The sequence below is a fragment of the Bombina bombina genome, chromosome 3 (genome assembly GCF_027579735.1).
Source record: "Bombina bombina isolate aBomBom1 chromosome 3, aBomBom1.pri, whole genome shotgun sequence".
In the NCBI taxonomy this organism is placed as follows: Eukaryota; Metazoa; Chordata; class Amphibia; order Anura; family Bombinatoridae; genus Bombina; species Bombina bombina.
In genome coordinates, this window is record NC_069501.1 from 475758656 (window position 1) to 475774708 (window position 16053).

The 16053-nt window shown below is 39.2% G+C and overlaps 1 protein-coding gene across 1 annotated transcript in view; it reads left to right on the plus strand.

The window, feature by feature from the left end:
* Window positions 1–16053, plus strand: part of DEF6 (DEF6 guanine nucleotide exchange factor) — a 255433-nt gene that overhangs the window by 91593 nt on the left and 147787 nt on the right. The gene's annotated exons all lie outside the window — the stretch shown is intronic.

A 16053-nucleotide genomic window follows, 5' to 3' on the forward strand; every position in this document is an offset into this window, starting at 1 on the left:
TCGGTTTATTTGAACTGTGAGAGACAGAATAAAAATCCAGAAAAACGCATTTGAAAAAAGTTATAAATTGATTTGCATTTTAATGAGTGAAATAAGTATTTGACTCCTTTGCGAAACATGACTTGGTACTTGGTGGCAAAACCCTTGTTGGCAATCACAGAGGTCAGACGTGTCTTGTAGTTGGCCACCAGGTTTGCACACATCTCAGGAGGGATTTTGTCCCATTAAGGTTTCGAAGGTGACGTTTGGCAACTCGAACCTTAAGCTCCTTCCACAGATTTTCTATGGGATTAAGGTCTGGAGACTGGCTAGCCACTCCAGGACCATAATGTGCTTCTTCTTGAGTCACTACTTTGTTGCCTTGGTCGTGTGTTTTGGGTCATTGTCATGCTGGAATACCCATCCACGACCCATTTTTAATGCCCTGGCTGAGGGAAGGAGGTTCTCACCCAAGATTTGACGGTACATGGTCCCGTCCATCGCCCCTTTGATACGGTGAAGTTGTCCTGTCCCCTTAGCAGAAAAACACCCCCAAAGCATAATGTTTCCACCTCCATGTTTGATGGTGGGGATGGTGTTCTTGGGGTCAGAGGCAGCATTCCTCCTCCTCCAAACACGGCGAGTTGTCATAGGACCGGGAGGAACTCTCTTACCTTGGTCCCGGGTGTCCTCCTGGTCTCCTTGCATTGCCGGTATGGCGGCCGTGCGCGAGTTCACGTTCACTTGTAAAATTGCGTGTGCTGGGATGCACATGACAGGAGCGTGCATCATGTTCAGGACTCCGGATCAGCACGGGGAGTGTCTAAAGGACACACTCTCCTTTAACAGGGGTTTTATTGGCCGCCTGATTCTGATGCTCCCTGGTTGTCAGGGTGATGAGGGCGTTCCTGGTTCTTGCAGGCTTTATAAGCCAGGCACTTCCCCTAACCCAGTGCTAGGTTATTCTGCCTGTTTTCAGAGACCAAGCTTTGTTTCCTGATACCTCTTTCTGAGTCCCTTTTTTCCCTTCAAATATTTTTGACTTCCTGGATTTTTACTTCGGCTTATTCCTCTGACTACGTGTACTTCTACCTGCCCTGACTACGGAATTGTCTGACCACTCTTACTCTGTTATCTGTGTCTCCTGCCACTGGGTTTCAGTCCCGAATAATTGTAGGGGATAGCCTTCCTCCTGACACGAGTTGAGTTGATGCCAAAGAGCTCAATTTTGGTCTCATCTGACCACAACACTTTCACCCGGTTCTCCTCTGAATCATTCAGATGTTCCTTGGCAAACTTCAGATGGGCCTGTACATGTGCTTTCTTGAGCGGGGGGGTTCTTGCGGGTGATGCAGGATTTCAGTCCTTCATGGCATAGTGTGTTACCAATTGTTTTCTTGGTGACTGTGGTCCCAGCTGTCTTGAGATCATTGACAAGATCCTCCCATGTAGTTCTGGGCTGATTCCTCACCATTCTCATGATCATTGAAACTCCACAAGGTGAGATCTTGCATGCAGCCCCAGACCGAGGGAGATTGACCGTTATTTTGGGTTTCTTCCATTTGCAAATAATCGCACCAACTGTTGTCACCTTCTTACCAAGTTGCTTGGCGATGGTCTTTTAGCCCATTCCAGCCTTGTGTAGGTCTAGAATCTTGTCCCTAACATTCTTGGACAGCTCTTTGGTCTTGGCCATGGTGGAGAGTTTGGAATCTGATTGATTGATTGCTTCTGTGGACAGGTGTCTTTTATACAGGTAACATGCTGAGATTAGGAGCACTCCCTTTAAGAGAGTGCTCCTAATCTCATCTCGTTACCTGTATAAAAGAAATCTTGCTGATTGATAGGGGATCAAATACTTATTTCACTCATTAAAATGCAAATCAATTTATAACTTTTTTAAATGCATTTTTCTGGATTTTGTTATTCTGTTCAAATAAACCTACCATTAAAATTATAGATTGATCATTTCTTTGTCAGTGGGCAAACGTACAAAATCAGCAGGGGATCAAATATTTTTTTCCCTCACTGTATATACACATAGAAATACATAAATATAGATGCATAATTATATATATATATATATATATATATATATATATATATATATATATATATATATATATATATATATATATATATATATATATATATATATATATATATATATACAGTATATATACAGTCATGGCCAAAATATTGGCACCCCTGCATTTTTGTCAGATAATGCACCACTTCGCCCAGAAAATTGTTGCAATTACAAATGTTTAGGCATTCTCATGTTTATTTCTTTTGTTTGTATTGTTATGACACAAAAAGTGGAGAGAAAAAAAGCCAAATCTGACACATTCCACGCAAAACTCCAAAAACTGACTGGACAAAATTATTGGCACCTTCAATTTAATATTTGGTAGCACACTCCTTGGAAAAAATAACTGAAATCAATCTCTTTCTGTAACCATCAATGAGTTTCTTACACCTCTCTACTACAATTTTGGACCACTCTTCTTTCGCCAACTGCTCCATGTCTCTCAGATTGGAAGGGTTCCTTTTCCCACCTGCTGTTTTGAGATCTCTCCACAGGTGCTGTATGGGATTGAGATCTGGACTCATTGCTGGCCAGTTCAGTACTCTCCAGCTCTTTGTCTTAAACCATTTCTGGGAACTTTTTGACACATGCTTTGTTTGGGTCATTGTCCTGCTGTAAGACCCATGACCTCTGACGGAGACCCAACCTTCTGACACTGGGCACATTGCACCACAGAATTCTTTTGTAGTCTTCAGATTTCATAATGCCATGAACACAGTCAAGACATCCAGTGCCCGAAGCAGCAAAGCAACCCAAAAACATCAGTGAATCTCCACAATGTTTGACTGTAGGTACTGTATTCTTTTCTTTAAAAGCCTCATTTCTTTTTCTGTAAACGGTAGAATGATGGGCTTTACCAAAAAGCTGTAATTTTGTTTTGTCTGTCCACAGCACATTCTCCCAAAATGATTTTGGCTTCCTCAGTTAAGTTTTGGCAAACTCCAATCTGGCTTTTGTATGTTTCTGGGTCAGAAGTGGGGTCCTCCTGGGTCTCCTACCATAGCGTCCATTTTCATTCAGATGGCGACGTATAGTGCGAGCTGACACATTTGTACCCTGTGCCTGAAGGTCAGCTTGAATTTGTCTGAAAGTTGATAAAGGTTCTTTATCCACCATTCGAACAATCCTTCGTTGCAATCTTTGATCAATTGTTCTCTTTCGTCCACATCCAGGGAGATTAGCTACAGTGCCATGGGCCATAAACTTCTTAACAATGTTGCGCACAGTGGACACAGGAACATTAAGCTCTCTGGAGATGGACTTGTCACCTTGAGATTGTCCATGCTTTTCCACAATTATTGTTCTCAAATCTTTAGACAATTCTTTGCTGATTTTTCTCTTCTCCATGCTCAGTGTGGCACACAGAGACACACAACAGAAAGGTTGAGTCAATTTTTCACCATTTTAACTAGTTGCTGGTGTGATTTTTATATTTTCAGCACCTGTTAATGGATAAAGGTGCGTTTAATTACAAATTACAGGAGCATCACAAACTTGTAATGCAATTATTTCTTACAATTTTAAAAAGGTGCCAATAATTTTGTCCAGTCCATTTTTGGATTTTTGCATGGAATGTGTCAGATTTGGCTTTTTTTTCTCTTTTTTGTGTCAAACCAATACAAACAAAAAAATAAAAATAAACATAAGAATGCTTAAACATTTTTAATTGCAACAATTTCCTGGGCAAAGTGGTGCTTTATCTGACAGAAATGTAGGGGTGCCATTATTTTTGCCCATGACTATATATATATATATATATATATATACATACACACACATATTTAGACATGTATATGTATGTATGTATATATATATATATATATATATATATATATATATATATATATATATATATATATATATATATATATATATATATATATATATATTAGAGCCTTTTATTATTAAACACGTTATTATTGAGCCCATTATTATTGAGCCCTTATAACTTTTTTATCATTTATTTTTTAAATAATTTTTGTCATATAGTGTTTATATGAGTGTAACTGTACATTATCATTGATGCAAGTATATTCCGTTAAAGAATATTATTATTATCATTAATTCCATAAAATTCCATAACACTGGGTACAGAGATAGAAGTATACAATGACAAACAGTTGTGATAAGATACAGAAACATAACAGACTAAAGAAACCTAGGAGGAGGGCAGTACTGAATTCACCAGCATTTGGTATATATTTTATAACAGGAGAGTAATACCATCTTGCATTATAGATAATTTGTTGGTTAAAAAAATAAGTTTCTGTTTATTATCCATTACTATAATTATAAAGGTTACATGTGACCTATCACAGTTATGCCCATGATTTTTCCATAAAAGACAGTTGTACACAGTACACATGGCGACGACAAAACACGAAGGTTACATTAAACCAAGTACAGATGGGATTAACATGAGATGACTCCAAAATCTGCAGCATCAAAGACCAAGGGGCGAAATTAAAATCACCCTGGGCGAAATGCGTCTGGGGTGAGTTTAATCTGCCAACTAAGAGCTGGGGAAAAGATTCAGAAGCAGCAGTCTGCTTCTTAACGTTTGGCTGCAGGCTTGCTCATGGGCCTTATAAAGCTTGATAAATGGAGTCCTATGTATATATCTTCCTATCACTAGTACATTACTTCACACTGGACTGGATCCCACACATAACTTCCTCAGCGGGACTATTACTGCAATATAATATAAATGCATTTACAGTAGACCCCGCAGTGACGTGCAGTAAAAGGGGGCAGGGAAGGCACCGCCTTCCCTGTCAAATCATAAAAAAAAGTTTTTAATGATTAATTAAAAAAAAAAGTTTAGTTTTTTTCTGCGTTTACTTTTTTGACCACGCCCCCCCCAGGTACCCCCCTTTCTCTGATTGCCTATGATTAAGTGCCGCAGAGCACAAAACATGTAAGGTCTCCTTCTCCTACTTGTTTAGCACTAGTGAGTGTTTATTTTATTTATTTGTAATAAAGCAGAGTTTTTATCTTTATTTTTTGTGAAGCCTTTTTCGAGTGCCGCCTATTTTTCCTACTTTGTGCATACCTTGGTTGGCTCAACCATCTTTGGGTTGGCACCACGCCATTGCGTGCGATGCACCTTCTGCATACCGGACTGCTTGAACCCTGCTGGGATTGGTTAGGTTCTCTGCCACTCACTCACGGACTGGAGCGACACCACTTCCTGACTACCAACCCCCCTTTCTTTGAGTCCGCCAGCTCCACCATAATGCGATCCCAATCAACGGCAGATTCCTTATCCATCAATCATCCATGTTGCGCAATCAAGAAGCAGTGAGCCTCTATGAGCTAGCACCACCCAGTCGTATCTCACCGGGCACATACCACGCTCCAATAGAGGTAGTTCTCCAAACCGCCTCTATGATTAAGCTAATCCAGACAGCCAATCAGCTGTCAGTGCTGCTGGGGAGGCATGCCGGAAGTGGAGTGGAGGGAGGTACGTCGGTTGGACTGAGTCTGACTGGCGTTGGTGGAAACCTTTATATATATATTAATTAAACGTAGCTGCAGTTTGTGACCAGTTTAATTATTATATATAAAGACGTTTGTAAACGTGTTAGTAACAAGTGCGCATAGGGGCATATTTATCAAGCAGGGGGCGGTATTGCACCAGCAGTTCACAAGAACTGCTGGTACAATGATAAATGCCGAGAGCGTATGCTGTCGGCATTTATCGATGTGCAGCGGACATGATCCACTATATCGGATCATGTCCGCTCACACAATCATAAATATGCCACATAGCGTGATAGTAATGCATATAATTCACACAGCTTCCTTGTACTCTACTTAGAAAAAAATAATACACATACTATATCTAGATTTGGAAGGAAGCTGTGTGAATTATATGCTTTACTATCACTTTATGGGGCCTATTTAACAAATGTCTGTCGGACCTGATCCGACAGTGCGGATCAGGTCCGACAGACCTCGCTGAATGCGGAGAGCAATACGGTCTCCGTATTCAGCATTGCACCAGCAGCTCATGTGAGCTGCTGGTGCAACGCCGCCCCCTGCAGATTCGCGGCCAATCGGCCGCCAGCAGGAATGTGTCAATCAACCCAATCGTACTCGATCAGGTTGAATTGCAGTGATGTCTGTCTGCCTGCTCAGAGCAGGCAGACAGGTTATGGAGCAGCGGTCTTTAGACTGCTGCTTCATAACTGGTGTTTCTGGTGAGCCTGCACACGGGGCTTCAAGCTCCGTACGGAGCTTGATAGATATGCCCCTATGTGTTTATACACTTGTTGGACACTTGTTACAATGAGGAGCGCATGTTCTATCAGAAGAACAAATTTTAGGTTGTGACGTAGTTGCTTTGGAATGCGACTACAATGAGGAGCGCATGTCTGGTATGGGTTTGTTATCAGACTGCTGACGGAACGTCACTTCCGTTTGCTAGTGTGATGAATTCGCTCTTCTGACAGAATACCAACACTGTTACATTTATAGGTCTAGGGCTCTCAATTCTCAACAGACATTATCATTTATACTTCATTAGAATTGCTTAAACATACCAGTGCTACTTCCACCCTACTTAGGATGAGGGTTATAAAAAATGTAAGATCTATTTCAGTACTGATTAGATCATTGCAAAAGAAAAAAAAATTTAGGCCATAAACTCATGAGATTACTGTAAGGGAAACAGGAAGCAGAGATGGCATTACTGTTCAGTACTAGGGTCAGCAGACAAACATTCAGAAAACCAACACAATTTAATAAAAGATTTAAAAGGGTAATGTTAACCCTTTTGCTGCTACACAACTTCACACTCTTGCGACTGCGTTAAGACTTTTTTTTTTTTACTTTAGCACATAAAGCAGTTATTTATTAATTTACACCTAGATTACGAGTTTTGCGTTAGAGCAGTTTTCACTCAACGCTCACTTACCTACAGCGCCGGTATTATGAGTTTTCAGAAACCCGTCGTTAAAAGACAAGAAGTGAGCGTTGAGCAAAATTTTGCTCCAAATCTCACTTCAATACCAGCGTTGCTTAAGTCAGCGGTAAGCTGGTTGTACGTGCTCGTGCACGATCTCCCCATAGGAATCAACGGGGAGAGCCGGCTGAAAAAAAGTCTAACACCTGCAAAAAAGCAGCGTAAAACTCCTTAACGCAGCCCCATTGATTCCTATGGGGAAATACATTTTATGTCTACACCTAACACCCTAATATGAACCCCGAGTCTAAACACCCCTAATCTTACACTTATTAACCCCTAATCTGCCGCCCCCAACATCGCCAACACCTACATTATAATTATTAACCCCTAATCTGCCGCTCCGGACACCGCCGCCACCTACATTATACTTATGAACCCCTAATCTGCTGCCCCCAACATCGCCGACACCTACATTATATTTATTAACCCCTACTCTGCCGCCCCCAATGTCGCCGCCACCTACCTACACTTATTAACCCCTAATCTGCCGCCCCCAACGTCGCTGACACTATAACAAACATATTAACCCCTAAACCGCCACACTCCTGCCTCGCAAACATTAGTTAAATATTATTAACCCCTAATCTGCCGGCCCTAACATCGCCGCCACCTACCTACATTTATTAACCCCTAATCTGCCGCCCCCAACTTCGCCGCCACTATATTAAAGTTATTAACCCCTAAACATAAGTCTAAACCTAACACCCCCTAACTTAAATATAATTAAAAGAAATCAAAATAAATATTCCTATCATTAACTAAATTATTCCTATTTAAAACTAAATACTTACCTGTAAAATAAACCCTAAGCTAGCTACAATATAACTAATAGTTACATTGGGGCATATGTATCAAGCTCCGTATGGAGCTTGATGCCCCGTGTTTCTGGCGAGCCTACAGGCTCGCCAGAAACACCAGTTATGAAGCAGCGGTCACAAAGACCTCTGCTCCATAACCTGTCCGCCTGCTCTGACAGGCAAGTTTGTATTTATTTTAACTAGGTAGAATACTTACTAAATAGTTATTAACTATTTAATAACTACCTAGCTAAAATAAATACAAAAGTACCTGTAAAATAAAAACTAACCTAAATTACAATTAAACCTAACACTACACTATAATTAAATTAATTCCCTAAATTAAATACAATTAAATACAAACAAACACTAAATTACAGAAAATAATAAACAAATTACAAGATTTTTAAACTAATTACACCTAATCTAATCCCCCTAACAAAATAAAAAAGCCGCCCCCCAATAAAAAAAAGACCTACCCTACACTAAATTACAAATAGCCCTTAAAAGGGCCTTTTGCAGGGCATTGCCCCAAAGTAATCAGCTCTTTTACCTGTAAAAAAAAATTACAAATCCCCCCCCAACATTAAAACCCACCACCTACATAACCAACCCTACTCTAAAACCCACCCAATACCCCCTTAAAAAAAACACTAACCCCTTGAAGATCACCTTACCGGGAGAAGTCTTCATCCAACAGGGCCAAAGTCCTCAACGAAGCCGGGAGAAGTCTTCATCCAGACGGCATCTTCTATCTTCATCCATCCGGCGCGGAGCGGGTCCATCTTCAAGACATCCAACATGGAGCATCCTCTTCATCCGACGGCTAATACTGAATGAAGGTTCCTTTAAATGACGTCATCCAAGATGGTGTCCCTTCAGTTCCGATTGGCTGATAGAATTATATCAGCCAATCGGAATTAAGGTAGAAAAAATCCTATTGGCTGATGCAATCAGCCAATAGGATTGAAGTTCAATCCTATTGGCTGATCCAATCAGAAAATAGGATTGAGCTGGCATTCTATTGGCTGTTTCAATCAGCCAATAGAATGCCAGCTCAATCCTATTGACTGATTGTATCAGCCAATAGAATTTTTTCTACCTTAATTCCGATTGGCTGAGGAATTAAAGGGACGCCATCTTGGATGACGTCATTAAAAGGAACCTTAATTCAGTGTTAGCGGATGAAGAGGATGCTCCGCGTTGGATGTCTTGAAGATGGACCCACTCTGAGCCGGATGGATGAAGATAGAAGATGCCATCTGGATGAAGACTTCTGCCCGTCTGGAGGACCACTTCGCCCGGCTTGGATGAAGACTTCTGCCCGTCTGGAGGACCACTTCTGCCCGGCTTGGATGAAGACTTCTGCCCGTCTGGAGGACCACTTCTGCCCGGCTTGGATGAAGACTTCTGCCCGTCTGGAGGACCACTTCGCCCGGCTTGGATGAAGACTTCTGCCCGTCTGGAGGACCACTTCGCCCGGCTTGGATGAAGACTTCTCCCTAAAAGACACATAAGGAATAAGTAGATGCCATCAAAACAATTAAATTTGACATTCACTTTAAGCATTTGTTTCAAAATAGGGTACAATATAACATCATCTATCATGAAATAACATTTGTTACAATCAATGAAAGATATTAGAAATATATCAGTTCTGTGCCTTTTAAAAACTGGTCACTTTGTAGCAACTCAAAACTGAGTAAATATCGTATATAAAAGTAAAAGATAGAAAATACTCAATATCACTGAATAACATATATTTAATAGATAAGAGTTCTGCAATCAATACAAACTATTGTGCAAATGTTTCAACAGAATAAAATGTGTCGTGACATTTCATATAAGATTCTAAAAAACAGGGCATAAAACTTTAGGGACGTCTCCCTTCAAAATACTGTGCATGCAGCTTCTGTATTTCATAGGTCACAGTCTTTTATGAGATACCACCTTTTGGTTAAAAATAGTTAAAATACTCCTTAAAATACTTCTTTAAAAGTCTTGTAGTCCAGAATTATTTAGGAACGTTATATTGTGAAGTTCACCAGAGAAGTCAATAACACAATACCGTTGGGTCGTCGGTTAAAGTTACTCACCACCGGTAGTTTCACCAGATACAGTTAAGGCTCTTCTGTTTTCCACAGCGAGTGTCGCCTCCCGATTCCTCTGTGTACTTTTCCTTGGCGTGTTGCAGTCTACTTCCGTGTATGTCACGTGACCCTCTTTCAGCTGTGTGATTGGTCTTTTTGTGGCGTCTCTGGTTTCCAATCTTTGGCACTTCAAATCTTGATTACATGTGATGTAACATCCTTATATACTAATATACCGCACAATAAGGTGTTCCAACGTTGACTGGTCCTAACACTGCAATGCGCTGCCTTTCTGGGCTGAAACATTCCTGCTTTAACTATTTAGTTATAGTTACATCCCATGTAATCAAGATTTAAAGTGCCAAAGATTGGAAACCAGAGACGCCAAAAACAAAACAATCATACAGCCAAAAGAGGGTCACGTGACATACACGGAAGTAGACTGCAACACGCCGAGAAAAAGTACACGGAGGAATCAGGAGGTGACACTCGCCGTGGAAAACAGTTAGAAGAGCCTTAACTGTAATATCTTTCATCGATTGTAACAAATGTTATTTAATGATAGATGATGTTATATTGTACCCTATATGCTTAAAGGGATGTATCCATATAAGCACAACTATCATTAGTGTTTAAGCTTACAGCGCCCTCTCACACGCACCTTTTTTATATCCACAAAAATCATACCTTGTTTTTTTCAGCAGACCAAGCACTTTTAGAAAACAACTCAAATACAGTGAACCACTACCAAATGAAATGCAAAACACACTGATTCCTTGCATTCCTATATTCAATAAAAAAATCTAATTAAAAATTCGAAGATTTTTTAAAATTATTTTTGTAGCTATATACTAGAAACTGCAAGAGATTTTTTTGATAATCCGCCAATTATCATTGTAATTCTTTAACATTAATTAATGACAGTGCTATATAACAAGTTGGGAGACTGTTGTGACAGAATATATCAATATTTGCACATTCCTTTCAGACTGGTCTGGGCCGTTAGATCTTTGGTGGTGGCCTACAACAGAATTCCAACACCCTCCCCACCCCTCCCTGGTTTCCCGGGTAAAGCAGTTAGTTATTGCCTGTGCATCAGGGGCACAAGTGTTTGAAGAAACAATCTGTTAGTTGCTGGAAGACAAATTGAATAAGAAAATGAAAGGCTCAAACAGGCATTCCATAAAATTAATAAAAGACCCAAATTTTATTGTAACAAAGTTAGAAATCAACAAAGGACACACATAACTCAGATCACACAGTAGCTATACTGCAACATATTTCCTGCCTCATGGGTACTTCATCAGGGATACACAGCAGTGCAGAATTCTCTCATTTATACAAAAGCATCATTAACCCTTTAGCTATTATTTGTATCACTTATTTGTATAGCGCTACAATATCCTATAGCGCTGGGTATAGAGATAAGGATACAAGGATTAGTGATAAGATACAAAAACAAAAAAAGACTAAACAAATCTAATACAGGAGGAGGGCCCTGCTCCGAACGGATTACAGTCTACTGGTTGAGGGTGCAGAGACATAAGGTTTGGGGTAGCATGTCACGTGGACTGTAGTTGCAGCAGTGAGTCAAGGAATTTCAAGATTTATTTTGCGTATGATGAAAAACAGAGCAGACATGGTAAGCCACTCTGAATAGGTGGGGATTCAAAGAGTGTCTAAAGCTATACAAGGGTAGAGCGGGGTAGAGAGTTCCAGAGGACAGGAGCAGCTTGTAAGAAGTCTTGGAGGCAGGAGAGGGACGTAGAGGTAATAGGTGTGAAGATACTTAGGTCAGATGTTGATTGAAGAGGACGGGTCGGTGAGTATTTGGAGATGAGAGAGGAAATATAGTTGGGAGTAAGGCTGTTGATTGCTTTATATAGGTTAGGGTTAATACTTTGAATTGTATTCTAGAGTGTATGGGGAGTCAGTGTAGAGATCTGCTGAGCCAATGCTGCGGATGTAGATTGGTGACTTAGGTGGATGAGTCTAGCTGACGCATTTATAATAGATTGGAGGGGGGAGAGGCGGTGTTTGAGAAGGTCATTTAGAAGTAGATTGCAGTAGTCAATGCTTAACAAAATGAGGGAATGAATTAGTATTTTTGTAGTTTCTTGAGTAAGGAAAGGTTGAATTCTGGAAATGTTGCCAAGGCGTTATTGGATGAGTACTTGTATATGTGGAGTGAATGTGAGTTCCGAGTCAAGGACAGCGGACCTGGGGTGAGGAGTTGAGAATAGAGTCTCAAATTGTGAGAGAAATGTCAGGTGTTGGATGTCTCGAAGAGGGGGGAATAAGAAACAGCTCAGTTTTAGAAAGATTGAGTTGGAGGTAGTGTTAGGACATCCAAGCGGAAATTGCAGAAAGACAGTCGTTAAAGGGACATGAAACCCCAAAATGTTCTTTCATGATTCAAATTGAACATACAATTTTAAACAATTTACTTCTATTATTTAATTTGCTTCATTTTCTTGGTATCCTTTGAGGAAAAGCATATCTAGATTGGCTCAGGTGGTGGGATATATCTTAACATTAGACACAAACAGTTGCATAAAAAGAGGTTAAAGGGACACTGAACCAATTTTTTTTCTTTCATGATTCAGACAGAGCATGTCATTTTAAGCAACTTTCTAATTTACTCCTATTATCAATTTTTCTTCGTTCTCTTGGTATCTTTATTTGAATAAAGCAGGAATGTAAGATTACGATTGGGCCCATTTTTAAAAAATTGATAATATGATTAAATTAGAAAGTTGCTTAAAATTGCATACTCTGTCTGAATAACGAAAGAAAAAAATTGGGTTCAGTATCCCTTTAAAAGAACACTATGGGCTTCATTTGTTAAGCAGCAGATGCTGCTTTGGAGTCCCATCGTTTCAGTTCCGCCTGAAACGGAAGTTAAGAAGCAGAGGTTATAAGACCGTTGCTCCTTAACTTGTCTGCCACCTTTTAGACTGATCCGATTTGGATGATTGATGGCCCCTGCTAGCGGCTGATTGGCCAGCAGTCAGCAGGGGGTGACATTGCACAAGCATTTCTCCAGAAATGCTTGTGCAGCGTTAAATGCCGACAGCATATGCTGTCGGTATTTAGCGAGGCAGAGCGAACATGATTAGCTACAATTAAATCTACCCCTTTATGTAAAATAGTCTGCTTTTAAACAGCATTTATATATTTAGAGAGTTGAGCAGTATTTAAATCAATCACTATTATTTTTTTTTATATTTTTTATATATTCTTAATCATTACTTTATAACCGTGCTGAACTCTCTAATAATAATGAAATTACCTGATTTGCTGACTGGAACCAGTATAGCAGAGATTGAGAAGCTTTCAGTGGTCAGCAGACTTGAAGAATAATCTGTAGACAAAGCAGAGGTCAAAACCAGAGGTACTGCCTGCAACAATGTGTCAAAGCAAAAGGGCAAATTAATAGCGTAAGTCAAGGTAGTGTTCCAAAATTCTGAAGTCAAAAGGAGGGTAAAACAGATAGTGTGTTCTAAAAACTTTGCCAAGGTCATTATCAGGAATTCGGGCCAGGAACATTAATGCTTTGGTCACCATAGGAATATAACCAAGCACTGAATGGGAATCTGAAAAGTTCCTTTAACACCTTCCATCCAGGATTAGATCCCAAAGCAAGGTCAGAAGTAATTTCCAAGCAAGCACATAAAAAAGGGCACTAACTAGCGCACCTACCTTTAACAAGAGCACAAGCACAGCATTCAGGGAGATGGCCTTGCTAATTCAAAATCCCTTGGCATGGCCCTTGACTCCTGCAGCAACAGGCCTCTCTCCTCCAGTGCAACCGACCCTACTGAAACCCCAAGCAGTGCAGCCCCTAGTGAGTGCAGAGCGACTAAGACTGCACCGAAGATCTTTACACAGACTAACATAAAAGATCTAACCTCGTTAGCATTCCTCAGTGAGATCCCATAAAAAAGGAAACAGAAAATTGTAACATAGTGTGAATCTGTAATGGCACTTTGAGGAAGTAGTTGTTTTGTAACAAATGACTACTCACATTTGTTGGAGCTTTCCACTAAGCTCAAGGATATGCGCACTCCCACTTTATACTGATGGGAAAACAGTACACTAGGCAAAACTTGGATACAAATTTATTTTAAAATATATAAAAGCGTCACATAAGCCTTGATAACACCACAATGTAAGGGTACAAAAGCAGATATGCTGTAACAAATGCTTCAAATCGCCAAACTTGCAAAGAGGTAAATGGATCAGCAGGAGTGTGACCGCTGAAACCAAAACCTTTTTAGTAGCAAGACAATAGCGCTAAGCCCCCAAGTGTCCTGGCTAGTGTAGGAGACGCAATAAAACTCAATATAGAACAGTTCAGTTCCGACGTACGTTTCGCTGGTATGCTTTGTCAAGGAATGTTAGTGCGCATGTCCAAGAGTCCTTTTAAAGAAACCAAATATCACCTTGAGATAGTAACCTTAGAAAAATATTTGAAAGAACAAATTACCCCTAGGGGATTACGAATTCTAAAAAATCCCACATTTGGTCAGGATAACCTTATGTTTATGACCAAGTGGAATCATATTTTAGAAGAATGCACAAGAAAACTTATGAATCTTATTATTAGTGAAAAGAAAAAATTATTGGATGAGGCAAATATAGAAATTAACATGCTGGAACAAAAAATAACTCCCCATATGGAGAGCAAACAATATGGGGAACTTTCACAAAAAGTGGCAGAAAATTTAGATTGTTTAAAAAAAGAGATCAAAGACACTAAGAGAAAGAAATACTTTAGAGACTATGAGGATTATAAAGAAAGGAAAGAAAGAAATTATAGAGCTAAAAATAGAAGAACACATATTCAAAATACTAGTAATTCCAACAAGGAGCGTTTACAATATAAAGATCAAGACTTTAGATACACACATAGAAATAATTATTATGGCAATACATCAAATCAACGCCAACATAATTCTTTAGCACATAGAGAAAGAGAGAGCTACTATAATAAAAGAAAGGAAGATATTTCCTACGCAGATCACAGATATCCACAGAAAAATTATGATATGACTTATAATAAAAATATGAATTATAGGAACAATCAGGATAGATCTGAACAGTGGGAAAGAGAAGAAAATAATTGGCAACAACCTAGAAATCCTTTTAAAAATCATAAAGAACAATATCCAAAAGAAACCACCACCCATAATAGATTTGGAGCATTAGCAAGATATAACTCAGAAGAGGAGGAGGTTTTTATAGAGGCTGGAAAAAGAAAATACACAAGAACGGATTCAGATCTGTTCAACAAAAGACGCAAAAACATGGACAGAACGGATTACTAAGTAATAAACACAATAATAAACAAATAAATAAAAAAGATAATGGTATTTTCAATCTGTCGAGTACCACACTATCAGAAGCCCAAACCTCTGTCTTAAACAAAGGGCTAAATTTTGCTCCCAGTTACAGAATGAATAAATTTGAAGCCTTTATAGGAATTCAGAAGTTTATTAGAAATCTATGCATAAAAAAGTTTTTTACTAACAATCCCATAATCAGTAACAGTTCTATAGAAATAAATAAATATAAACATATAGAGGTACATAAAAAGTCCTCCTTTAATCCCACACAGTGCAAATCAGCACCTATGGAGACATTCTTAGAACTAGTACATAGGGATATTAAAAATATGAAAATGAATTATGGTTCCAATCTCACTAAACTAGAACAAACAGCCTTGGCAGATTTAAAAATGAATGATAAGATAGTCATAAAGCCTGCGGACAAGGGCGGAGGGACAGTTATCATGGATAAAACTAAATACAATGAGGAATGTCTCAGACAACTTAAAAACACTGAGGTATATATCGAACTTGATAGTAATCCAATAATAAAATTTAAAAAAAGACTTGAACTTCACTTGGAAAAAGGCTTAAAAACAGGCATTGTGAATAAAAAAGAATATCAATATATCTACAACCAATTTCCAAAAACTCCCACTTTTTATATACTGCCAAAAATACACAAAGATCCATCTAACCCTCCGGGTAGACCCATAGTGTCAGGGGTTAATTCCCTCACAAGCAACTTATCGGCATATATAGACCAATTTTTACAGACTTATGTCGTAAAGACAAAATC